The 25,531-nt window shown below is 46.2% G+C and overlaps 1 protein-coding gene across 1 annotated transcript in view; it reads left to right on the top strand.

The window, feature by feature from the left end:
- Positions 1-25,531, top strand: part of LOC126483777 (interleukin-1 receptor-associated kinase 1-like) — a 164,855-nt gene that overhangs the window by 7,921 nt on the left and 131,403 nt on the right. The gene's annotated exons all lie outside the window — the stretch shown is intronic.

The raw sequence follows: 25,531 nt of genomic DNA, 5'->3' as shown, positions 1-25,531 counted from the left end.
TCAAAATGGCGATAATATACTTTTTACTCATGCATTTGCATTAGCTCTGTACTACATTACTCGATTTGTATGTTTTATCTAATGTGTTAAACAATGAGAGTACCATCCTAATAATGACATGCTCAGGCAAACTCATCCATACAACGGGAAATGACTGCTGTCAGTGTACTGCTTCTGTTTCTTGATCATTGATTGTTACTCCTAGCCTTGACCTTAGCATATTAAAACATTAGCTTTATTTGTGTGTGTGTGCTGAGAATTGGAGTCCTACATAACTTAAAGCAAATTGCCGCAGATGTCTGGAAATAGTAGCAAGATTCAAAGGCCCAAGTGTGATAAATGATAGAGCAATTTTATTATTTTGTATCTATTTGAAGGCTTGTGGAACACGTACTAAGCTCAGACATGACAAAATTAATAGTCATCACAGTTATGAAACCCCACCAGGGGGCTTGCCACTCTTTGGCGGGTTTGTGCTTGGCTACCAAGGGGGCCCCAGCCTTTGCAGCACATTTTCTCTTCCGTGCTGCATGTCTATCCTCTTGCTTTTCTTTTTCCCCTCCCTTCGGGAGCACGTCTGTGGTATTATTGAGAATGTTCTGCATTCTGTCGCTGACCCGCGAACAGTCTCAACTTTTTTTTTGCTCCCTTTTCCTTTCTTTGTTTCCCGTCTCCTCTCATTCCTACGCTTCGGCGTTTGAGGATCCTCTTTTTTTCTTTTTCCTCCCTGTGCGCTCCTGAAGGCCGCCACACGTCTGACGCGTAAAAGGTGACTGGGTAACGCGTAATTCCCAGCCCAGGGTCGAAGGGTAGGGTTCACAAGTACCCCCTGGTACAGACCAGGCCCAGGGAGTGGTGATTGCTGGAACCGTAACCTTCCCAAATTGCCCATTGATCCCTCTGTCAGATGTTCAGGAAGTGTGAACAATCACATAAGGCGAAGGGACCTTGTGAAGGAGCACGCCATGGGAGACACTGCCAATCATTGGGGGTTTCCTCGCAATGAGTCATTCATCCTATCCATCAACATCAATGAAACATAAACGTAAGCACAACACTTACATGCTGCCTCACTTCTCCACGGCTACCCTGTTCATGTCGAGGCACATAGAACTTTGAATTCTTCCTGTGGTGTAATTTACACCAGGCTGCTTGACGGTCTAATAGAGGCTGAAATACAATCTTACCTCTCTGATCAGGGTCTCATTGCCGTCCGTCGTGTAATGAGAAAGGTTGATTCCTCCTTGGTGCCCACCCACACTCTTTTCCTCATCTTTGACACGGTAGTGCTGCCGTCCAAGATTAAAGCAGGCTACGAAATCATCACAGTCTGGCCTTACATTCTGAATCTGGTGCTCTGCTACCAATGTCATCAATTCAATCACACTAAAATGACACCCTGCCAAATGCGTAACCTGTGGCAGGGATGCACACGAGGGCGAATGTCTGCCTCCTTCTCCCCACTGTATCAACTGCAATGGTGGCCATGATGCCTCCTCCTGGGATTGTCCTTTGTATCTAGATGAGCAGGCTGTTCAAGAGATTTGGGTAAAGGAAAAAGTGCCTTACCCAGTAGCTCGCAAGTTACTGGCTAGTCGCAAACCCTTTGTTCTCCCATCTGGCCCCTATAGTTCAGTTCTTGTTACCCCTCGCTCCACGAAGGACATGGCATCGCAGACATGCGACCTCAAATTTGGCTCTGAGGTTGTGAAGTCCCCCAGTGTCAAGGTAGCATCGCCATACCCCCGTCCCGATGTGCAACAAACTGTCAAACTCTCGCCTAAAGGGCGAAGCTACCCTCTACACAACTGGCTGGCAGGATAGGACAGAAGGAGTACTCCCGAGAAGTCTTCCTCCGTCCCTCCAGCCAAACAACACCCAAGTCTTCCTCTCACCAGAAGGACTCACAGAAGTCCACTAAAGACAAATGGTCTTCTCCTTCACAAAATCAAAGATCCTGCTTGATGGTGTCACCACGTGGTTACTTAGCCCAGCTGGCCGGTGTGCATCACCAACCATTTTTCACTGTTGGACTCCACAGACTGACCGCACAAACATGCCGATGCTTCTGAGGACCCCATGGAGCAGGGGTAGTAGTGACTCTCCATCAGCCACCGGGTTGACATCCCTACATCTCTTCATCCTAATGACTGTCCTCCAATGGAACGTTCGTGGCCTTCGGTCCCACAAAGAGGATTTACATCTTCTTCTAGCATCACAGCATCGCCTTGTACTCTGCCTTCAGGAAAGGACATTGTGCCCTCGAGACTGTTTTGGGCTTCCACATTACTTGCCGATTCATTTTGACCTTCCTCCTGAGGTCGGCATCCCATCTCGTGGGAGCGTCATGCTGCTTATATGGGATGACCTTCGTAGTCAACCCATCTCCCTGACTACCTGTCTTCAAGCTGTTGCTGTTCACCTTTTCCTTCCCCACCTGACTTTCTCCCTCTGTACCATTTATGTACCTCCATCCTTCGGTGTCACCAGGGCAGACTTCCTTCAGCTTATTGGGCAGCTATCTTCCTCATTTTTGCTACTTGGTGACTTTAATGACCATCAACCCCTTTGGGGTTCTCCCAGGACTTGCCAGAGAGGCACCCTCTTGGCTGACATTCTTAACCAACTCAACCTCTTCTGCCTTAACACTGGAGCACCCATTTTCCTTTCTGACTCCTCACACACCTATTCCCATTTGGACTTATCCTTTTGCACTGCCCAGCTTGCCCATCGTTTTGAGTGGTCCGTTCTTTCTGACACCTACTCGAGCTGCTGACTCCTATTCCATCCACATGCATGCCCAAATGGCAATTTACTAAAGCTGACTGGCAGCTTTACTCCTCTCTGGCGACCTTCACAGAACAAGATTTCCTCAATTGTGATGACCAGGTGGACTATCTCTCCAACGTTATCCTTACTGCTGCAGAATGTTCCATTCCTCACACTTCCTCTTTACCACGTCGTGTCCCAGTTGCTTGGTGGACTGAGGCATGCCGCGATGCAGTTCGCTCACGGAGACGTGCTCTCCGTGTTTTTAACTGCCAGCCTACGCTGGCAAACTGCATTCGTTGTAAACAGATGCATGCAAATTGTCGTCGAGTTCTTCGGGATAGCAAAATAGCTAGTTGGGTTTCAATCACGAGTTCTTTTAATAGCTCCACGCCTTCCTCTGTGTGGGCCAACCTCCAAGGGCTCTCTGGAACCAAGATCCATTCCCCCATTTCTGGTCTGACAGTAGGTGCCGATGTCATTGTGGATCTTGTTGCTACCTCCAACACCTTGGGGCGCCATTTGCGGAAGTTTCAAGCTCTTCCCACTATTACCCTGCCTTCATACATTGGAAACAAGTAGAGGAGGCTCGGGTGATAACATTCTCTTCTCCGAATCGTGAGTGCTACAATGCTGCCTTCACTATGAGGGAGCTAGTTCATGCTCTCAGTTCATCCTGGTCCTCCACCCCAGGGCCAGATGCTACGCACAGTCAGATGTTGCATCACCTCTCTCTTGTGGGCAAGCACTTTGTCTTAACACGTACAACTGCTTCTGGGCTGAGGGCACATTTCCTGGATGCTGGCGTAAAGCCACCGTCAAACCCATACCTAAGCCAAGTAACAACAAAAACCTTCCTTCTAGCTACCACCCCATCTCTCTTACCAGCTGCATTTGCAAGGTGCTGGAACATATGATTTGTGCTCGGCTGATGTGTTGGCTCGAGTCTTGCAATTTACTCACGAAAGCACAGTGTGGATTTCGAGCACGGCATTCTGCAGTTGATCATCTTGTTACTTCGTCCACTCATGTTATGAATGGTTTTCTGCCAAAATCCCAGACTGTGGCCATGTTACTCGATTAGGAGAAGGCCTACGGCACTTGCTGGATAATTGGTATCCTCCATACTCTTCATACATGTGGCTTCCGTGGGCGCCTGCCCTGTTTTCTTTGGGCATTTCCTCAAGACCGAGTTTTCAAGGAGCGTGTGGGTTCTGTCTGGTCAGATACCTTTATTCAGGAAAATGGTGTGCTTCAGGTTTCCATCCTCAGTATCATCCTTCTTTGTTATCGCCATTAAACCTATAATGGCCTGTCTCCCCACGGGCGTCTCTGGCTCCCTTTTTGTCGATTGTTTTGCCATCTATTGCAGTTCTCCACAGACCTGTCTCACTGAGCGGCATCTTCAGCACTGTCTTGATTGCCTTCACTCCTGGAGCATCGCCAGTGGCTTTCGCTTTTCCACTGACAAAACTGTCAATATGAACTTCTGGCAGCACAAAAAGTTTCTCCCACCACCTCTACATCTTGGACCTGTTGCCCTTCCACTCGTTGACACTACAAAATTTCTGGGGCTCATGCTCAATAGGAAACTCTCTTGGTCCTCCCATGTCTTCTGGCTGCCGGCTGTACGCAGTCCATTAATGTCCTACGTGTCCTCAATGGTACTGGTTGGGGTGCCAATCGAACCACTGTCCTCTGTTTGTACATGTCCCTTGTCCGTTTGAAACTTGGCTATGGGTGCTTTGTTTATGCATCTGCACATCCATCCCTTTTATGCTGTCTCAACACTATCCGTCATCATGGCATCCATTTTTCCACGGGCGTCTTTTATACCAACCCGGTTGAGAGTCTGTATGCCAAACCTGCTGAATTACCATTGTCCTAACTGCTGTGACTTTCTCCTCAGCAGGTATGCATGCCGTTTGTCTGCAATGCATGGCCACCCTTCCTATGTCTCCTTCTTTGATGATTCCTTAGATGGTTAGTATGGGGCTCATCCCTCTTCCCTGTTGCCTGCCTCCTGGAGTCTGCTTTCGCCACTTGTTATGGTGGCTTAAGTTCACGCTACCTGCAGCTTTCCCAGTCATTGTGAACCCTTCACCACCCTGTCTTCCTGACGACGTGGTCCCTGTTAACCTTGGTCTTCATTTGCTTTCTAAGGACACTACTCCAGCCTCGGTCTATAGCCTTCAGTTTCATGACCTTCGCATGGAACTTAGCGATAGTACCACCGATGGCTCTCGGACTGACTGTTGAGTCAGGTGTGCCGTCATCATTGGCACCCAAGTCTTTCAATATTGGCTTCTGGCACATTCCTCAGTATTTACAGCCAAGCTTTTCACCTTGTATCAGGCCACGGAGTACATCCGGTGACACAGCCTTCTCAATTGTGTCCTCTGTTCAGACTCACTCAGTGCCCTCCAAAGTCTCTGTATGCTGTACACTGCTCATTCTGTAGTGCAGCAGGTCCAGGAAATCTGTCACTTGTTCACTCTTGGTGTAGCCAATGTCGTGTTTCTGTGGGTCCCCGGTCATGTCAGTCTGCCAGGAAACGAGGCTGCTAAGGCTGCTAAGGCTGCAGTCCTCATACCTCAGCCCGTGAGTACCTCTATTCCCTCCGATGATGTCTGCGTTGCCATCTGTCAGGAGGTGGTGTCCCTTTGGCATCACCAATGGTCCTCCCTTCACGGGAATAAGCTTCGACTTATTAAGCCTCTCCTGGAACCTAGGATGACCTCCTCTCAGCTCTCCTGATGGGAGGAGATTATTTTAACTCAGCTGCATATTGGGCACTGCCTTTTTAGCCATTGTCATTTGCTCAGTTTTGCTGCCCCACTACTTTGTACACATTACAGCCAAATTTTACCTGTCCGCCACTACCTGCTGGAATGCCCTTTTTTTACCAATTTACGTTCCAGCTTGCGGTTGCTTTCTGATTCATCAGCCGTTTTAAAGAATGATGCGCGGGCTGTCAACTGCGTTTTACTTTTTATCCGCCGAATCAATATGGCAAAGGCCATTTAATTTTTAGTTTTATTCTCTGTTTTTGTATGGTGTTTTTTTAGCCTTTTTCCATGTGCCTTGGTTAGCTGTCTCCTATTCTGTCCATTGGTACTGACATGTAGTCGTTTCCCTTGTCTCTGTGTTTGTGTTATATAGTTCTGATATGGGCACGTATGACCTCAGTTGTTTTTTTGTGCCCCAAAACAAAACAAAAGAAAGTTATGAAACAGTTATCTTTTTTCAAGCATGATACCTTACAAGTATATGCCCAGAACAGGACATGATGAAGAGCCTCCAGTTGGAAATTGTCATGAGACAGATACAATGAAGAAGAAGAATCATTTTGCATGTGGTGGATGCTATTTGACAGGTGAAATCCATCTGTCCAGATTTCTGAAAAGCATTTGAGGTAAATGTTAAATGATGTGCACACTCAGGAGAAAGTCCCGTTGCATTAAATTAGAGGCTTCTTGACAAGGACATGAAATATGTCACATCGATCAAAAATAGCTAGGTAAAACTGTAAAAGGTGTAGGATAGATTCTGTATAAACTGAAGGGAAGATGACAGAAAGTTTTAATGAGTTGACAGCAGAGCAGATCTGTAAGGAGACGACACACAGTTGGGATATGCTAGCTTCTCAGATCTTTATCAAATTTGCATTAAGAAAGAAGTTACAGAAATTGGATGATGCATTACAAGGTCATATTCTACAACTATAGAAAAAATAATGTACAGGGTGAACCCGCAATCCACTGACAAAATTACAAAAGTCAATTGGAAGTCATACACAAGATGCATATTAACAGCAAGTACCATGAGTGCCACGCCAGCCACCACTGTGCATTCTTCTCTTAGACGCCATCTGCGATGGAGCTACATGTGCTAGGTTTCTGTTATGTTTTGTACAGTGATTCTGAGCTATCCAGTATCTAGGATGTGTGTTAGGGAACATGAGTGTCAGGGCCACATTCATTTTGAGTAAACCTGCATTCCAAGTCACAAAGACAGAATTAGGATATAGTTTATTTCTCCTTAGATTAAATTTTCTTTTCCTTGTTAGGTTAGTTGGAGATTAGTTGCATCTTCTTTTGCCAGGGCGTCCCATGGGTCTCCCATGGCCGATAGGGCCCTACAATGTAGAACACAACACACTCCACAAATGGTACTGGCCACCAGCAAATAATGACAACCAGTCTTCCAAAATGACCACTGCAAGCAAAAAGACAGACTCAAGATACTGTTGATGACACCGACTCAGACACAGAAGAAGACGTGCTGAAGACCCTGTGTAATATGATGTAGCTGTATCAAACAAATTTGATCACTTACCTGACAACAACTAAGGCAAATCTCATAAAGATGCAAATTGCCAGCCCCCCCCCCCCCACCCATGGGGCCCACAGTCCTTCTGTGGGTACGTGTGTGGCGCGCATGGGGCCCTGAGCTATTGCAGTCTCCTTTCCTTTCCAGGCTGCATTACCATCCCTGTTCCTCTCCCTTCCTATCCTTGATCGTTTGTCCCTGCCCACTCTTTTCCCCTCTTAGTGGACTTGGCTATCCTCCTGGGTTTGTTTTGGTCTGTGCTATTGTTTAGTTTGCTGTTTCCATCTCCTTTTCGGCATTTTTGGTCCCCTTGGGGTTTGACCTCCATTTCCAAAATTTTCTGTTCAGTGTGAGCCATTTGGGGATGAACTCCCTACCTAGCTTCCATGGTGCAGGTTCCTCTCCCCCTCCCCTCCCCTTTCCCTTTGCATCATGCCCCCCCCCCCCTTCCTGCTAGGTCACCAGCACTGTAGCCGGTCCATGTGGTGGGGCTGTTTTAAGTGCCCACTTAGCTGAGACCCTTGGAACCACAGGGATCACACTGCTAGTACCTGAGCAGTTAGCGCCTTGTGTATGCCCAGGAGTCGATGCTCATCACTTTGGGGCACTAGAACTCCTGGCCATGGCCGCTGTGCCAGATGGCCCTTGCTGTGGCTGGGTGGTGCCCACAGGGCGATCCCCTGATCGGAGTGGGTGGTACTAGCGCAGACGCCTTGCGCATGAACCGACAAAAGCTTCACCATCCTGGCCATTCTGTGGCCATCTCTAAGAGTGGTAGCAGACGTGACACTCCTTCTTCTGATCCTTCCCCTCCCTGGCCACCCCCTGGGAGGAGGGTCAAGCGTGTCGGCTTGGGTTGAAACCTTTCCCTCAGTACCTGGTTTTTACCAGGACGGATGGTGGTGGAAGTTTTGTCGTGACCAAGCCTTTGTTTTTCATGGGGACAATTGAAGATAAGTATGGCGAAGTGGAATCGATGAGTGAAATGCGGTCCAATGCTTTGGTCATAAAGACATCATCTGCTGCCCAATCTGACGCTCTGTGTGCATGTGACTGTCTCGGTGACGTCCCAGTTTCTGCCACGCCCCACCAATCTTTGAACTCGGTACAGGGCATTATTTTCCACTGGGATCTCCTCCTCCAAACTGACGAGGAGCTCCGTGCTAGCCTCGAGCGGCAAGGGGTTCGTTTTATCCGCCGTGTGCAGTGAGGCCCTGTAAACAATCGCACCGCTACGGACGTCTTTATCCTGGCCGTCGAGGGGGATGTCCTCCCAGAAAAGGTCAAGGTAATGGTGCGCTGGTGTGATGTAAAACCTTATATTCCACCACCGATGAGATGCTTCAAATGCTTACGGTTTGAGCACACATCTTCCTGCTGCACCACTGATCCCCTCTGCGATGACTGTGGGCACCCCCTCCATGAGGGGAATGCCTGTGGTCCCCTACCAGTGCATGTAAATCATCATGGACTGCATTCCTCACGCTCACCTGCATGCTCGGTGTTTGTGAAAGAAAGGATTCAAGAGTACAAAACCTTAGATCGTCTCACCTACACTGAGGCTCATCAAAAGTATGGCTGGCTTCATCCCGTGTCTACGACTTCTACTTTTGCTTGAGTTTAGCCATTCCCCCTCCTACCCACACCCCTTCCCAGCCCCACCCCATTCGCCCCGTGCCTTCAGCCTCCTCCTCACTCTCCCACTCCCCCTCCCTCTCCCCACCAGTACCCGTACCCACCCCTTCAGGTGCTGCTCCTCCTCCCCTACCGGAGAAGTGCTCCCCTTCTTCGGCAGCCACCAGGACTGGAGCTGCCTCCCAGTACTCCTCTTTCTGGCACCCTCCTGAAAAAGAGATCTGCTACACCACATTGGCAGCACGATCCACGGCTGGTGGGCTCCAAGATTGCCCTGTGTAATTGCGTGCCCGCCTTTGCTGAAGTCTACCCTTCTCTTCCTTCCCAAGAGAAGAAGCAGAAATGCAAGAACAAGGGAAAGGCCCCTATGGTACCCCCAGAGGTGCAGCCTTCCCCTCCTCCAGTCAGTGAACCAACAGAGTCTGGATATTACCCCATCCTTATTGGTGATGGATGGCGACTTGGCGGCGTGACTGACTCCGGTCCATTCGCTTCCCATTTAGACTGTGGCTTGAGAATCCTCCAGTGGAATTGTAATGGATATTTGCATCACCTTCCGGAGTTTCAGCCCCTTCTTGCCTTCTACTCTGCTGCTTGTATTATGCTCCAGGAGACCCATTTTGTCAATTCTTACTCACCCACCCTTCGTGGGTTCCATGCTTTCTGTTGGAACCGAATTGGTCCCTTGAGGGCTTCTGGTGCATCTTGGTCCACAAGGACATTGTTAGTAAATGGGTTCCCCTTCATACCACTCTGGAACCCATTGCTGTCAGGGTCCATCTGGCCACTCCAATCACAGTCTGTAATCTCTACCTCCCACCTGACAGGCCACCCACATCCCTTACCCTAGCCACCCTTCTTCAACAACTCCTTCCTGCTACTAGGAGAATTTAATGCCCACAACCCTCTTTGGGGTAGTCATATGACTACTGCCCTGAGCAGGACAGTTGAAGCTGTTCTGGCAGGGCTTGACCTTTACTAAACACAGGCACTCCCCCACACTTTAGTGTGGCGCACAGCCCTTTCTCTGCCATTGACCTCTCCATCTGCAGTCCCGGCCTTCTTCCTTCCATTCAGTGGGGTGTCCACGATAACTTATGTGACAGCGACCATTACCCGATTGTTTTGACCTACCTTCAGTGTCTCTCGCTCCGTCACCCTCCCAGGTGGGCCATCTTTAAGGCTGATTGGGGTGCCTTCTCCTCTGCTACCATCCCCCCCTGTACTGCCACACGACAATGTTGATGAATCTACACAGACTTTGACTGCCACCATCCTTTCAGCAGCTGTTTCAGCAATCCCTTCTTCCTCAGGTTCCCCCCGTCAGAAGATGGTCCCTTGGTGGACTCCGGAAATTGCTGCAGCCATAAAAGACTGCCACCGTGCTCTTCAGCACTTCAGGTGGCACCTTTCTACTGCTCTTCTTCTGGTTTTAAAATGACTCCGCGCCCGGGCTCGCTACCTAATCAAATTTCAGAAACGGATTTGCTGGGAATGATATGTAGCTGTCATAGGACCACACACCCCCTCTTCACAAGTCTGGGCGAAACTCGGGCGAATTTTTGGCCACGGTCCTCCCACCAGGGTTGCAGGACTTTCTGTGCATGGTGATGTCCTTACCAGTTTGGACTCTGTAGCAGAAAATTTCACTCGACACTTTGCTCAAGCTTCGGCATCGGCTCAGTATCCGCCCACGTTCCTTCTCCTGAAAGAGTGCTCAGAGCAACTGCCTTTGTCTTTTGTTTCTCGCTGCTTGGAGCCCTATAATGCCCCATTCAACAAGTCGGAATTCGCCAACACCCTTGCCCTTTGTCCCGACACGGCTCCTGGAGCAGATCGGATACATAACCACGTGCTCCAGCACTTGTCAGTGTCTGGCCACCATCGTGTACTGACACTCTTCTACTGTCTGTGGAGTGAGGGAGTATTTCCTACCCAGTGGCAGGAAAGCATTGTTGTTCTGGTGTTGAAGCCATGGAAGCCACCTCTTCAGTTGGATAGCTACTGTCCAATTAGCCTTACCAACACTCTCTGCAAGCTCCTTGAACGCACGGTGAGTCGGTGGCTGTTTTGGATCTTTGAATCCCGCAACCTGTTGTCATTGACCCAAAGTGGTTTTTGCTGCGGCTGCTCTACAGTGGATAAATTTGTCCATCTGGAGTCTGCTATCCGGTCGGCTTTTGCCCTTTGCCAGCACCTCCTTGCAGTCTTCTTTGATCTGCATAAAGCCTATGACACCACCTGGCACCATCACATCCTCACCACCTTTCACGAATGGAGTCTTCGTGGCACTCTGCCCATTTTTATCTGCAACTTCCTTACTTGCCGCTCTTTTCGGGTCCAAGTTGGCTCCTCCTACAGCATTCCCCATCGGCAGGAAAATGGGGTTCCACAGGGTTCCATGCTGAGTGTCCCTCTCTTTCTCATAGGCATTAATGGTCTGGTGATAGCTGTTGGGCCGATAGTGTCCCCGTCTTTGTATGCTGACGGTTTTTGTATCTACATCACCTCCTTCGTAATGGGCACTGCAGAACGCCGCCTACAGGGGGCAATCTGCCGGGCACACTCATGGGCTCTCTCCCACGGCTTTCAGTTTTCGGAGGCCAAGCCATGTGTCATGCATTTCTGCCATCGCTGTACAGTCCATACCCATCCGGACCTGTTCCTCGATGGCCAGCTCCTCGAGGTGGTGGACACCCATTGCTTCTTGGGTGTGGTCTTCGATGCCTGGTTGACATGGCTCCCTCATTTTCGGCAGCTGAAGAGGACATGCAGGTCCCATCTCGATGTTCTTAGGTGTCTGTGCAATACCACCTGGTGTGCAGACTGCTCTGTTCTCCTGCGATTGTATCAAGCGCTGGTCCAGTCTCGTTTAGACTATGGAAGTCCTGTGTATGGTTCTGCGTCGCCTTCGACATTGCAGATACTAGACCCCATCCACCACTGTGTGGTCTGACTTGTGCCTTCCGAATTAGCCCAGTACTTAGCCTTCTAGTAGAGGCAGGGATTCCACCACTGCGAGTTTTTTGCCAACAACAGCTGATATCTTACGTGCTCTGCATTCGCTGCACCCCAAAGCACCCTAATTATGGTCTCCTTTATCCAGACATGGAGATCACGCTGCCGCAGCGGCGGCCATGATATGGGCTTACCATGGCTGTCCGCATTCAGTACTTTGACCTACTGAAAATTGTCCAACCTGCCTTGAGAGGCAACCTTAATATGAGGAGTCACATTGGTGGTTTTACATCAGTTCAAGGAAGCAACTCATTTTCTGGCATTCCGTGAATTTTTGTCCAGGTAGAACATCCAATAGTACACACATGATCTGTTAAGGCGTAAAGTTAGTGCCGGTGTGCCAGTCGGGAACAAGAGAGAAGAGATGGCTGTGATAAGACGTCAGCCAATCACACGCTGATCATCTCCCTCCAGGACGACAATGCGACAGCAGTGGCCCCTATGTGAAGAGGACATACGTGTCGCGCCCAACTGGTGGCAGCCCACTTCTATAGCAGCTTCAGTGTTAGCAACTTCCTTAGCACTCTCTCTGTAGCAAAGACTTGTGTTTGTCTATTCAGAACAAGACTGATTATTTTGTATGTTGCTCTTTGCTTGCGACACATCAATCAAAGTTGAGTATTATAAATTGTCTTGTTAAAAATAAAGCTCATTAATATGAGTTGTTTGATTTTTTGTCTAGGGAACTGAGTATGCAGGATTCGTAGACACAACATGATCTGTACACAATAAAACCTCTGAAAGTAGTCGTCAAGGGACTGCTGCCAAAAATGGACCCTAGTTAATTCATGACATTTTGCTTGACCTTCAGCTTCCAGTCTCAGAGATTGCTATAATGTCAGAGCTTGATGGAACCACTAAGGGAAAGTTTACATCAAGTCATCATCATCATCATCATCTTCTTCTTCTTCTTCTTCTTCTTCTTCTTCTTAGGGCTTCAACCATCAGGTTGGTTAGCAGTAGTTCACCATACTTTTCTGTCTTTGCACTTCCTATTGAGAGTTATATAGGTGGTGCTGCTGGTATCCTCCATGATCAGATCAGATCAGATATGATACTTCCAGTCTTCCATTGTATTTTTCCTTTCTAATGTCCCTTCAATGATACTTTCAAATATATGATCAAGTGTCTCCATATGGGCAACCCATGTGTTCATTCTGTGTTAGATTACCTTCATGAGACAAGGCTTTTGTTCCTCCACTCTGTGGAGCACTTTTTTGTTTGATATCTTGTCTACCCAGGAAATCTTGAGCATTCTATGGTAGTACTGGACCTCGAAGGCTGTTATTTTATGTTTATCTGCTTCTTAGAGCGCCCGTGTTTCACTTCCGAATAGCAGCACACTCCAAACAAATGTCTTTATAAGGTTGTTTCTGAGACGCTTGTCTATGCTGCTGGATGTGAAAAGGTTTCTTCTCTTGTTAAAAGCAGATTTTGCCTAGTGGATTCAGCTTGCAATCTCCTTCCTTGACCGTCTGTCTGATGTAATTTTATTTTCTAGGTAGGCAAAGGAACTGACAGTCTCCAGTTGCTCGTTGTTAAGTGGACATTGAGCAACAGTGTTTTGTCTGCTCACCACTAAGATTTTTGTTTTACCTTAATTAATTTTCCTAGTATAGGAGAGCCAAGGGTTGTCCCCATCAGGGCCAGCATTGCTTCTAATTGTTCTGCATTTTCACACTGCATTATGATCAACCAGTCTCAGTATGTCTGTTTTCTTTCCATGAATTTCAAATCATCTTATAGCTCATAGTTTCTTCCCAGCTTCATCTATTGTCCTCTTAATGTATCCTTTGAATAAGATGGGAGAGTAAGCAGTGCTGTTGTACACCCTGGTTAATAGTAGCTTCCTCGTACAGTCTCTGCATTACTCGACTGAAGAGTAATACTTTATGCCAATCTCTCTTAGCAGCTTAAAAAAGCTGTCACCAGTCTACCATGTCAAATGCTTTTTCTAAGTCGATGAAGAAAATATGTGTGTCTTGACCCCCTCTTTAGTCTTTTCTCAAGATATAATCATAAGCTGACTATTGCTCCTCATGTGCCTACAGCTCTTGTAAAGTCAGACTGGTCGTCAATGATCATTGCATCTGTCCTGCCTTCTATCTAGATCTACGAGGCATGTGTTACCAAACTGAGAGACCTATAATTCTAATGGTACTGTGATATATTTTTTTAAGTCTGCTGGGAGCTCCCGAGTTTCATACATAACTTGTATGAGATGGAACATTTCATGTAGCTGTTTTCCAGCAGTGTTGGTGTGTTTTGCAGGTATATCATCAACTCCAGTGGCTTTCCCAGATTTTAGCTGCTCAATTGTAAGGTTCAACTCAACGCGCAAGATACAGTCTCCCTCTTTTTCTGGATCAGTGCCCTTGGCATATCATTTCCACCTTTCTACTGTGTCTTTCTGTTCATGTAAAACTATTCAATCTTCATTTTGGACTGCACTGCATTTTATATGTCTGTTCCAAAGAAATTTTTAGTTAATTTATAGACAATTCCAGCTTTCCTACCTTGATCATTTCCTTCACCTCTTTGCACTGGTCCTCCAAGATTTGTTGTTTAGCCCTTATTGGCTCTCGGTTGATTTCATTCCTTCAATGCTCTATATTGCCTGTATCCTTCCTTAGTACCTTAAATTTATTTTTGTTATTATGCTTTCATTTATCCCTTTTTTTATGCTTTGCCTTCTATCTTCCATTTGCTGTTTGTAGGATGTCGCTTTTCAAGGACTCCCATTTTTCTTCAACATGCCTGCTGCTGTTCGTAACTGTACCCATTTTAGTTTGTTCCTTGTGTGTCTACCTATTCATATCATTCTTTAGTCTATTCAGATCCCATTTCTCACAAGTTCTTCTCTTAACTTTTCTTAAATATCAGATCACATTCTTTTATCACTATGTTGTGGCCGCTATCAATTTCTTTGCTTGGGTAGCTTCCTCAGTCTCTTATTTGATTTCAAAACCTTTGTCCATCTAGAATAAAGTTGATCTGATATCTTTTCTTATCTTCAGGAGCTTTCCATGTATACCTTCTCTGTGGATGCTGTTGAAACCACGTGTTACATATTACTAGTTGATGTTATGCACAGAATTGTACTGATTCTTCCTCAGTCAGAAAGGTTCAACTATAGCTCCATCTCTTTCATCTCCCATAGATGCATTCCAGTCCTCCATTGCGATAAGGTTGTTTTGTTGTTTGACAGTGTTTACACCACCTTTTATCTCACTGTACACTGTTTCCACTACATCATCATCATAGGTTGATGTCGCCATGTACACTTGGATTATCGCTGCCCTGTTCAGTTTTGTGTCCAATTGTACAGGTAATATTGTTCTGTGTATTCGTTGGTAACCATCTACTCTATACCCGAGCTTCTTGCAAGGAACCACTTGTACCCCTTCTTCTCCTGGGACTCCTCTGTGCAGCCCATGTGTATAACTCTTTAGTCGCCACTCCGAAACCCCAAAGGGGGCTCACCACTCTTTGGCAGGTTCGTGCTCGGCTGCCTCGGGGCCCCACCCTTTGCAGCATCTCTTCTCTTCCATGTTGCATGACTATCCTCTCACTGTTCTTTTTCCCCTACTTTGGGGAACATATCTGGACTGTATTTGAAAACGTATTCTACATTTTCGATAGACAATATCAGAATACTCTCCGCTGTTTTTTGTTCCTTTTTCTTTCTTGTTCACCTTCTCCTATCCTTCCTCTGCTTTGGCGCTTGAGATTCCTCTTTTTCTTCTTCCTCCCTGTGCGCTCCTGAAGGCCAACCTACGTGTCTGATGTGTAACAGGTGACTGGGTAACGCATAATTCCCAGCCTCGGGTCAACAGGTAGGGTTCGCATGTACTGCCTGGTACAAGCCAGGCAGGGAGGGGTGCTTGCCTGAGCTACTACCTTCCCAAATAGGCGATTGGTCTGTCTTTCAGGTGTTGGGGAGGTGTGAACAATCACCTAAGGTGGGTGCACCCCCTTCTGAAGGGTGCCCCCCCCCCCCCCCCCCCCCTCCAGTTGGAAGGAGCGCGCCATCGGAGACCCTGGCAGTCATGGGAGATTTTCTCACAATGAGCCAATCATCTTCACAGTGAACGGCTACGAAACATAAGCGGAATGAGGCTAACAATTCGAAGATCCTCCCAGCTGCACTATGGTTTCTCATAGTTTCACGTACTGAAGACTTGTCAGTCCTTCTCTACAGTAAACACATTTATTATTCAGAAAGGTGTTGATGCAGTTGCTGGCCTTGTGGAATTCTGCTCCCGTTTACGCAATAGCACATTTCTTTTGAAGACTAGTTCTAATTCTCAGGCACAACTACTGCTTGCAGCTTCTCTCCTCCATGGCTATCCTGTTCATGTCGAGGCTCATTGAATGCTGAATTCTTCGTGTTGTGTTATTTACACAAGGCTGCTCGATGGTCTGACTGAGGCAGAAATCCAAATGTGCCTCTCTGATCAGGGTATCATTGGAGTCCACTGGGTGATGAAAATAGTAGATGCCTCCTTAGTGCCCATATGCGCTCTCTTTCTCGTTGTTGATAGAGTGGTTGTCCTGTCAAAGATCAAAGCAGGTTATGAAGTTATCACAGTCAGACTGTGTATTTTGAACCCAATGTGCTGCTACCAGTGTTATCATTACAACCACACTTGTGAGTCCTGTCGACACCCAGCCAAATGTGTAACCTGTGGTAGGGATGCTCACAAGTGCGATTGTCCACCTCCTCCTCCCCGCTGCATCAACTGCAGTAATGACCATGCCGCCTCCTCCCACAATTGTCCCATGTATCTCGATGAGCAGACTGTCCAGGAGATCCAGGCAAAGGAAAAGAAATGCCTTATCTGTTGCTCACAAGCTGTTGGCTAGTCAGAAACCCTATGTCCTACCATCTGGCACCTATGGTACTCTTCTTGCTACATCTCGCTCCATGAAGGACATGGCCAAGCAGACATGCGACCTCAGATTTAGCACCACAGTTGTGAAATTGCCCAGAGTCACGGTAGCATCTCTGTCTCCTCCTCTACTTGTGCAACATGCCACCAAAATTTTGCCTCGTGGGGCAAAGTCACCAGTTACACAACTGGCAGGCTGGAAAGGACAGAAGGAATACTCCCATGAAGACTTTCTATGTCCCTCCAGCCAGTCAACATCTGAGTCTTCCTCTGCCAGCAGGAAAGGCTCCAAAAAGTTAAACGTAGGCAAATGGTCTTCTCTTTTGCTGACTCAAAGTCCTCTTCCAGCTGACCCCCATGCCGCCAGTGCGCACCAACAACCGTTTTTCTGCCCTGGACTCTGCAGGCCGATGGAAGGAGAATGCTGACGCTTCTGCAGACTTCATGGAACAGGATCCTCCTGCCTGTGAGCCCTGTAGCAGTGAGTCTTTGAAGGCTGGCACTCAACAGCTGAGGTGGCACTCCTTCATTTTTTCCTTGTCATGACTCTCCTCCAGTGGAACGTTTGCGGTCTTTGATCCAACAAAGAGGATTTACAGCTGCTCTTAGAATTCCAGCATAAACTTGTTTTTTGCCTTCAGGAAACAAAATTGTGATTGTGTCCTCAGAACTGCTTTGAGCTCTTGCATTTCTTCCCAGACCATTTTGACCTGCCCTCCCCCCCCCCCCCCCCCCCCCCCCCCTCCTCCCTCCCTTACCTACCGGGTGGGACTCCATCTCCTGGGTGAATCGTGCTACTCATACGAGATGACGTTCATAGGCAACCCATCTCCCTGACTACCTGCCTTCGGGCTGTTTGCTGTCCACTTTTTCCTTCCTCACTTGACCTTTTCTCTTTGTACCACTTACATCCCTCTGTTGTTCAGTGTCACCAGGGCAGACTTCCTCCAGTTTATTGGGCAACTACCTCACCCCCCCCCCCCCCCCCCCCTCCCTTATGCTGCTTGGTATCTTTAATGTGTGCCATTCCCTTTGGAGTTCTCCCAGAACCTGTCGTGAGAGGTGCCCTCTTGGCTGGCCTTCTCACTCAATTTAACCTCTTCCGTCGAGTGGGCCAACCTCCGACAGCTCTCTAGAACCAAGGTCCATTCCCCAATTTCCAGCCTGATAGTAGCAGACGATGTCATTGTGGACCCTAATGTCATCTCCAACACTGTGGGCCGCCATTTTGCAGACATTTCGAGCTTCGCCCACTATCATTAAGGCTTCTCAGAATCATGAGTGCTACAATGCCACCTTTAATATGAGGTAGCTAGATCATGCTCTCACTTCATCTAAATCCTCCACCCCAGAGCCAGCTGATGTTCACATTCAGATGTTACAGCACCTTTCTCTTGTGGGCTAGCACTTTCTGCTTCATACATACAACTGCATCTTGGCAGAGGGCACACTACCCAGATGCTGGCGTGAAGCCACTGTCGTATCCATACCTAAGCCCGGTAAAGACAAATGCCTTCCTTCTAGCTACTGCCCCATTTCTCTCACCAGCTGTGTTTGCAATGTGATGGAACATATTATTCATGCCCGGCTGGTATGGTGGCTCAAGTCTCGCATTTTACTGATCACTGCACAGTGTGGATTTCGAGCCATTCTGCTGTTGACAATATTGTCACTTTGTCCACCCATGTCATGAATGGTTTTCTGCAGAAATCCCAGACTAGCCATGTTTTTCGTTTTGGAGAAAGCCTACTGCATCTAGTGGAGGATTGGTGTCCTCTGTACTCTCTACATGTGGGGGCTTCTGTGGCCACCTGCCCCGTTTCCTTCAGGAATTTTTAAATCCTTGAGTTTTTTGGTATGTGTAGGTTCTGCCTTGTCAGACACCTTTATCCAAGAAAACGGTGTGCCTCAGGGTTTAATCGTGTCATCCTCTTTGCTATTGCCATTAACCCAATAATGGCCTGTCTCCCACCTTGGATCTCCGGCTCCCTTTTCGTTGACGATTTTGCCGTCTATTGCAGTTCTTCATGGACCTGTCTCATTGAGCGGCATCTTCAGCGATGTTTCGGTCATTTTTATTCATGGAGCATCGAAATTGGCTTTCATTTTTCACTGACAAAACTGTTTGTATGAATTTCTGCTGGCACTATTGGTTTCTTCCACCGTCGTCTACATCTTGGCCCTGTTGTGCTTAGGTTAGTTGAAACTACAAAATTTGGGGGATCGTGCTTGATAGGAAACTTTCTTGGTCCTCCCCCTGGCAGCCCACTGTGTGCAATCCCTCAATGTCCTATATGTCCTGAGTGGTACTTCCTGGGGAGCAGCTCAAACCAACCTCCTCTGTTTGTACTGGTACCTTGTCCATTCAAAACTAGCCTATGGCCATTTTGTTTATACAGCTGCACATCCATCCCTCTTATGCTGTCTCAGTACTTTGCACCATTGTGGAATCCGTTTGGCCACTGGCACCTTTTACACTAGCCTGCTTGGGAGTCTGTATGCAGAAACTGCTGAACTACTGCTGTCCTGCTACTATGATTTTCTCCTCAGCAGATATGCATTCCATTTGTCTGCCATGTGTGGCCATGCATCATATCTACATCTACATCTACATACATACTCCACAATCCACCATATGGTGCATGGTGGGGGGTACCTAGTACCACAAGTAGCATCTTCTCTCCCTGTTCCACTCCCAAACAGAACGAGGGAAAAATGACTGCCTATATGCCTCTTTACGAGCCCTAATCTCTCTTATCTTATCTTTGTGGTCTTTCCGCGAAATGTAAGTTGGTGGCAGTCAGCCCCAAATGCTGGTTATCTAAATTTCCTCAGTAGCGAGTCACGAAAAGAACGCCTTCTTTCCTCTAGAGACTCCCACCCGAGTTCCTGAAGCATTTCCGTAACACTTGCGTGATGATCAAACCTACCAGTAACAAATCTAGCAGCCCGCCTTTGAATTGCTTCTATGTCCTCCCTCAATCCGACCTGATAGGGATCCCAAACACTCGAGCAGTACTCAAGAATAGGTCGTATTAGTGTTTTATAAGCGGTCTCCTTTACAGATGAACCACATCTTCTCAAAATTCGACCAATGAACCGAAGACGACTATCCGCTTTCCCCACAACTGCCATTACATGCTTGTCCCACTTCATATCGCTCTGCAATGTTACGCCCTAATATTTAATCGACGTGACTGTGTCAAGCGCTACACTACTAATGGAGTATTCAAACATTATGGGATTCTTTTTCCTATTCATGTGCATTAATTTAAATTTATCTATATTTAGAGTTAGCTGCCATTCTTTCCACCAATCACAAATCCTGTCCAAGTCATCTTGTATCCTCCTACAGTCACTCAATGCGACACCTTCCTGTACACCACAGCATCATCAGCAAACAGCCGCACATTGCTATCCACCCTATCCAAAAGATCATTTATGTAGATAGAAAACAACAGCAGACCTACCGTACTTCCCTGGGGCACTCTAGATGATACCCTCACCTCCGATGAACACTCACCATCGAGGACAACGTACTGGGTTTTATTACTTAAGAAGTCTTCGAGCCACTCACATATTTGGGAACCAATCCCATATGCTTGTACCTTAATTAGGAGTCTGCAGTGGGGCACCGAGTCAAATGCTTTCTGGAAGTCAAGGAATATGGCATCCGTCCGATACCCTTCATCCTTGGTTCCCAAGATATCATGTAAAAAAAGGGCGAGTTGCGTTTTGCAGGAGCGATGCTTTCTAAAGCCGTGCTGATGCGTGGACAGCAACTTCTCTGTCTCAAGGAAATTCATTATATTTGAACTGAGAATTTGTTTGAGAATCTTGCAACAAACCGGTGTTAAGGATATTGGTCTGTAATTTTGAGTATCTGTCCTTCTACCCTTCTTATATACAGGTGTCACCTGCGCTTTTTTCCAGTCGCTCGGGACTTTTCGTTGAGCAAGAGATTCACGATAAATGCAAGCTAAGTATGGAGAGCATCTATATTCTCTGTTACCTCTTGGAGTTTGCTTTCTCTCTTGCTCTGGCAGCTTAACTCCACACTACATGCAACTCCCCCTGTGGGTGTATACCCTCCACCACCTGGCTTCATTCGGGGACCTGTGTTAACCTTGGCCTTCATTCACTTCCTAAGGCCACTACTCTAGCCTCGCTTTATTGCCTTCAGTTTTATGACCTTTGCACGGAACTTTGCGATGGTACCTTTGTGTACACTGATGGCTCTCGGGCTGACCGTGGTGTCGGGTATGCCTTTGTCATTGGCACCGATGTTTTTCGGTATTGGCTTCCAGAACACTGCTCATTATTTATAGCAGAGTTCTTTGCTCTTTATCAGGCCATGCAGTACATCCAGTATCACAGGCTTTCCAATTGCGTCACCTGCTCCGACTCTCTCAGTGCCCTTCAAAGTCTCTGTGTGTTGTACTCGGTCCATCCCTTAGTGCAACGGGTCCAGGAAAGCTGTCCCTTGCTCACTCTTGATGGAGCCACTGTGATGTTTAGGTGGGTTCCTGGTCACATCGGTCTGACTGGAAATGAAGCTGCTGACTCTGCTGCCGCCTTGGCTCCTACATTCCCTCCGATGAGCTTTGTGTTGCTGACTGTCAGCTCATTTTAGTTATGTTGCTGTGTATCAGGCACTGTGTTTTTAGCCAATCACCATTTGTTAGCGGTGCTCCCTCACCACTTTTTACTCATTGCATTCAACCTTTGATGGTCTGCCATTTCCTGATAGAATGCCTTTTTTTAACCACTTACATTCTCATTTGAGTTTGACACCTGAATTATTGACCGTTTTAGCGAATGATGCATGGGCTGTCAACTGCGTTTTACTTTTTATCCGTCTTAGCTATACGGCAAAGGCCATTTAATGTTTAGGTAATAACCTCCATTTCTCTATGGTGTATTTTATATATCTTTCTCCACTTCCTTGTTTTTAGCTGTCTTCTCTTCCATGGATTGGTATTAATTTGTAGTTGTTTTTAACTCCTCTCTTTGTCTTTGTGTTCTACAGTTATGATATGGACGCGTATAATTCTAGTTGGTTTTGCAACCTAAAAGACAGAGAGAGAGAGAGAGAGAGAGAGAGAGAGAGAGAGAGAGAGAGAGAGAGAGACCCCAAAAGTCTCCACCATCTGGCCATCTCATCTCACTCACTCCTAATATGTCAATTCTCATTCTTGTCATTTGGAGGTCGAGATTCCCTAGCTTTGTGCATCTCAGAAATGTTCACACATTCCATGTTGTGATTCATTTCCTTGTATTTTTCATAACTTCCATTTTATTGGAAGTGCAGACCTCTGCAGTCCCCTCCCAGAGATGAAGTATGCTTCATATTCATTTCTCAAGTGAAACAAAACTGTTGTTTCTTGGGATATCCTGCAGATTTTTAACGTGGTGTTGCTTTTGCCTTCCACATCCTATGCCATTGCCTCATGAAGAGTTCTTCCATCTACCCCAGGGATTACTCCTTCCAAGGGCTAGAGGTTGCCCTATATCTGAACCAGCTCATCTGCCCAACAAAGTGGCTACTTTGTTGAGTGGAATTTCTTATCCTGTGCTTATTAGCCATTTGTCACAAATGCTGCCCCCTCTCAGCCATGGAGAAATGAGCACCAGGATTTTCCTTTCAACGGGTCTAGGATTGAGATGGCATTTCCTAGTGTCTCCGGTACTTTTCACCTCATTTCCAGGTAATTCTGGACAATACAGAGAATGAAAACGAATTTACTATTTCCAAATATTTCATTTGAGTCACAATGGAAAAGTACAGAAGTTCAAAAAGACCTACTCGGTGTCATAATTGCTTAGACTTTGGTCTTGGCTCCAGAAACTGCTCCCTCCCTCAAACTGTATCAAACATGGTGGTCAACAAGTTTTATTATCGCAAGGGGGACTACGCCAGCAGCTACAAAAAATGCTCCGTATAATTGGATACCATCAAAACACTCCAGAAAAATAAGAATACAAAAACTCTTGCATTGCAATGAATGGAGGAAGTGACAAATCAGAAGTCAGCCCATTGATTCTACAAATTTCCATGCTCTTTCAGCAAGGATTACACCACTACCAAACTTTGCTCCAACATCAGAATCTGTTATCTCAATTCACCCACATCATCAGGAAATGCCTCAGGTCGTGGATCTGCCATTAAAGAATTACTAAATTTTCTTAGTCAGTTTACCCTCACTCACACCATCATAGATGCTGCAGCTTAAATTTGATAGGCACATTATGCATTTTCCAAAGTTACAGGTCTATTTTCTGCCACAGTTAACCTTCTCAATGACAAATAGATCCTTTATCATGATAAACCGGAGAGCCAATGGCATTATTAGTTATAGGAATCTCCTCAAGGAATTCCTCGATGCGAATGAGATTGATGTTGCCTCAGTATTCAAAACCCATCTACTCTCTAATCAGAACATTTAAAGTCAGAAATTATGCCATTTACAGGAATGCCAGACCTAACTGCCCCTGCGGAGGTACAGCCATTCTTATTAAAGACAAATTAGTCCATAGACACATCACCCCCCACCTCCACCCAACAGCTCAATATCATGGAGCCCACCATAATAGGAATTTGCAAGAACAACAGAGCTTTCAACCTAGTGGCAACTTATAACCGATCAACTAGTCCCAGGAATTTGCCACATGATCTTAAACTCCTCTTAAAATTGACCCACAATGTGTGCTGATTGACAATTTCCATAACTCTAGGCATAGGTTGTGGAATCTTAGAGCTATGAACACCAACAGACTAATACTTTGCAGTTCCCTCTACACAAGTCAACATATGACAATTTTATTTCTAGATTGGCCACCCACTATCACTACAACCCCAGATGCTGCCCTGACATACTAGATATTTTCTTATCCAAAAACCTAACTTGGCAAATGTCAACCAATATGGTAAATGATTGTAATCTAGTGCATCTGAAAACTGATGGAGACATTGCTTGTTTATGAGATACCAAGACAATAAGAGACAAACATCCCAACTGAATCCATCTTAATCATTTGTTTGAAATCAGTACTCCACCTTTTCCACTACTGTGAAAAGAAGGAAGGAAAGAAAGAAAGAAAATTCTGCAACAGAAGATTTTACCAACATCACACATGACTGTGACAAGAAGCCCACAACAATGGTAACTCATATCATGGGTGGGAAATCACTTCCCCAACGCGTACAAGAACTTACACTGGAAGAACGCTTCCATGGACACAGGTAGCAAACCCTCAGAGATCCCTCTGATTGCAGTATGACAGACGGATTGACCAGGTGAATCAAGTGTGGCTTGTTAACATGCACTCCAGAAATCAGAACAAAATCAGAACAACTTTGGAAAATAACCAAATTCAGAGAAATGATCTATTCCTCTATCCGGCCTCCACATGGCAAGAATGGAATTGCGTAAAACTCCCTGGACTGTGCTGAACCCTTGGCTGACTTTTTAGAGAGAGAATTCAGGACTCCTGAGCCTGTTGAACAGAAAAGTGATGAACATGAAGAACAAATTGTCGGGAGAGCTGTCCACATTCTGTGTACTCTGACTAAGGCTTTTTTCTGTCATATAAACTCATTGGCTGCATACCAGAATATCAAGAATCTCAACCTTAAAAAGCTGCGAATCTTGACAGCATTCGGCCACCTCTGCTACAACAAATGCTGATAGCCATCAACTTCTTCACGTTGATTTACAATGCCTGCTTCGACCAGAACTACTTTGCTAAATTTTATAATCAGGCTTGTATAATAACTCTGTCGGAACCAAATAAGAACCTTTTATTTCCACAAAATTACCCTCCAGTTTCTTTGTATAGTTTCATGGGCAAAATACTGGAGCGGATAATCTGAGATGACCTGAGGAAATTCCTCAAAGAGAACTTCATCATTACTTCAGAGCAGTTTGAGTTCAGAGATGAAAATAGCATGGTAAATCAAGTTAAAGGTTAACCAAACGAGTCTACTGCTCACATCTGCCATAGCATGGGAGCAGTATTTTTATATATTTGAAAAGCCATTGACTGTATGTGGCACAAAGATTTCGTGGATAAGCTTCATGAATATCATTGCCCAAGTCTCTTAATACAGATAATGGCATCATTTCTCAAGAACAGAACCTTCCTTGTACATGTCTCGGGAGCCAATAACGCTATAACATCTATACAAGCTGGAGTCCCACAAGGTTTAGTTTTGAGCCCATTCTCTGTTCTGTATTTACAAATGATATCCCAAACCAACCTGAATGTCGTTTCTTATTATTAGCAGATGACATTGCTCCTATAAAGTAGTAGTTCCAATCTGCAGTGGAACTAGTGCAACACTGAGCGAACAACTGGAAGACAGCAACTGATGCAGACAAGACACACACAATTTTATTTACTTCTAACAGAATCCTAGGAGATCTACATATCAGAATCAGTGATACATCCCATACCTGCAAAAACAACGTTAAATACCTCAGCATCAAACTGGATGAAACACTGACATTTAGAGATCATGTCACTGACATTTGCAATAAGGCATCTGCCTTGATCTTTTTATGTCATCCCCTAATAAAGGGCAGTAGACTAACCATCACAACAAAAATAAGAATCAACAATACAATAGTCCTACCAGCAATTACATATGGCTCCAAGATGAGATTGACAGATGCTGGCACTAATGTCACCAAGGTCCAGTGAATTCAAAACATATTTATCTGAATTGCCATGGATGCTATCTGTTACCAAGCAACACCCACAAAATCCCTCAGATCATCCAGACTAAGTCACAAAAGTTTCTCAATGCAATACCAACATGGCTGCATGTTTTCAACCGAAACATACGAACCAATCTGCTTTACCCAGAACAAAATTTCCTAAAA

This window comes from Schistocerca serialis, chromosome 6, assembly GCF_023864345.2.
Source record: "Schistocerca serialis cubense isolate TAMUIC-IGC-003099 chromosome 6, iqSchSeri2.2, whole genome shotgun sequence".
NCBI lineage: Eukaryota > Metazoa > Arthropoda > Insecta > Orthoptera > Acrididae > Schistocerca > Schistocerca serialis.
Note: the sequence above shows the minus strand (reverse complement) of the source record. Positions and strands in the feature narration are given on the sequence as shown.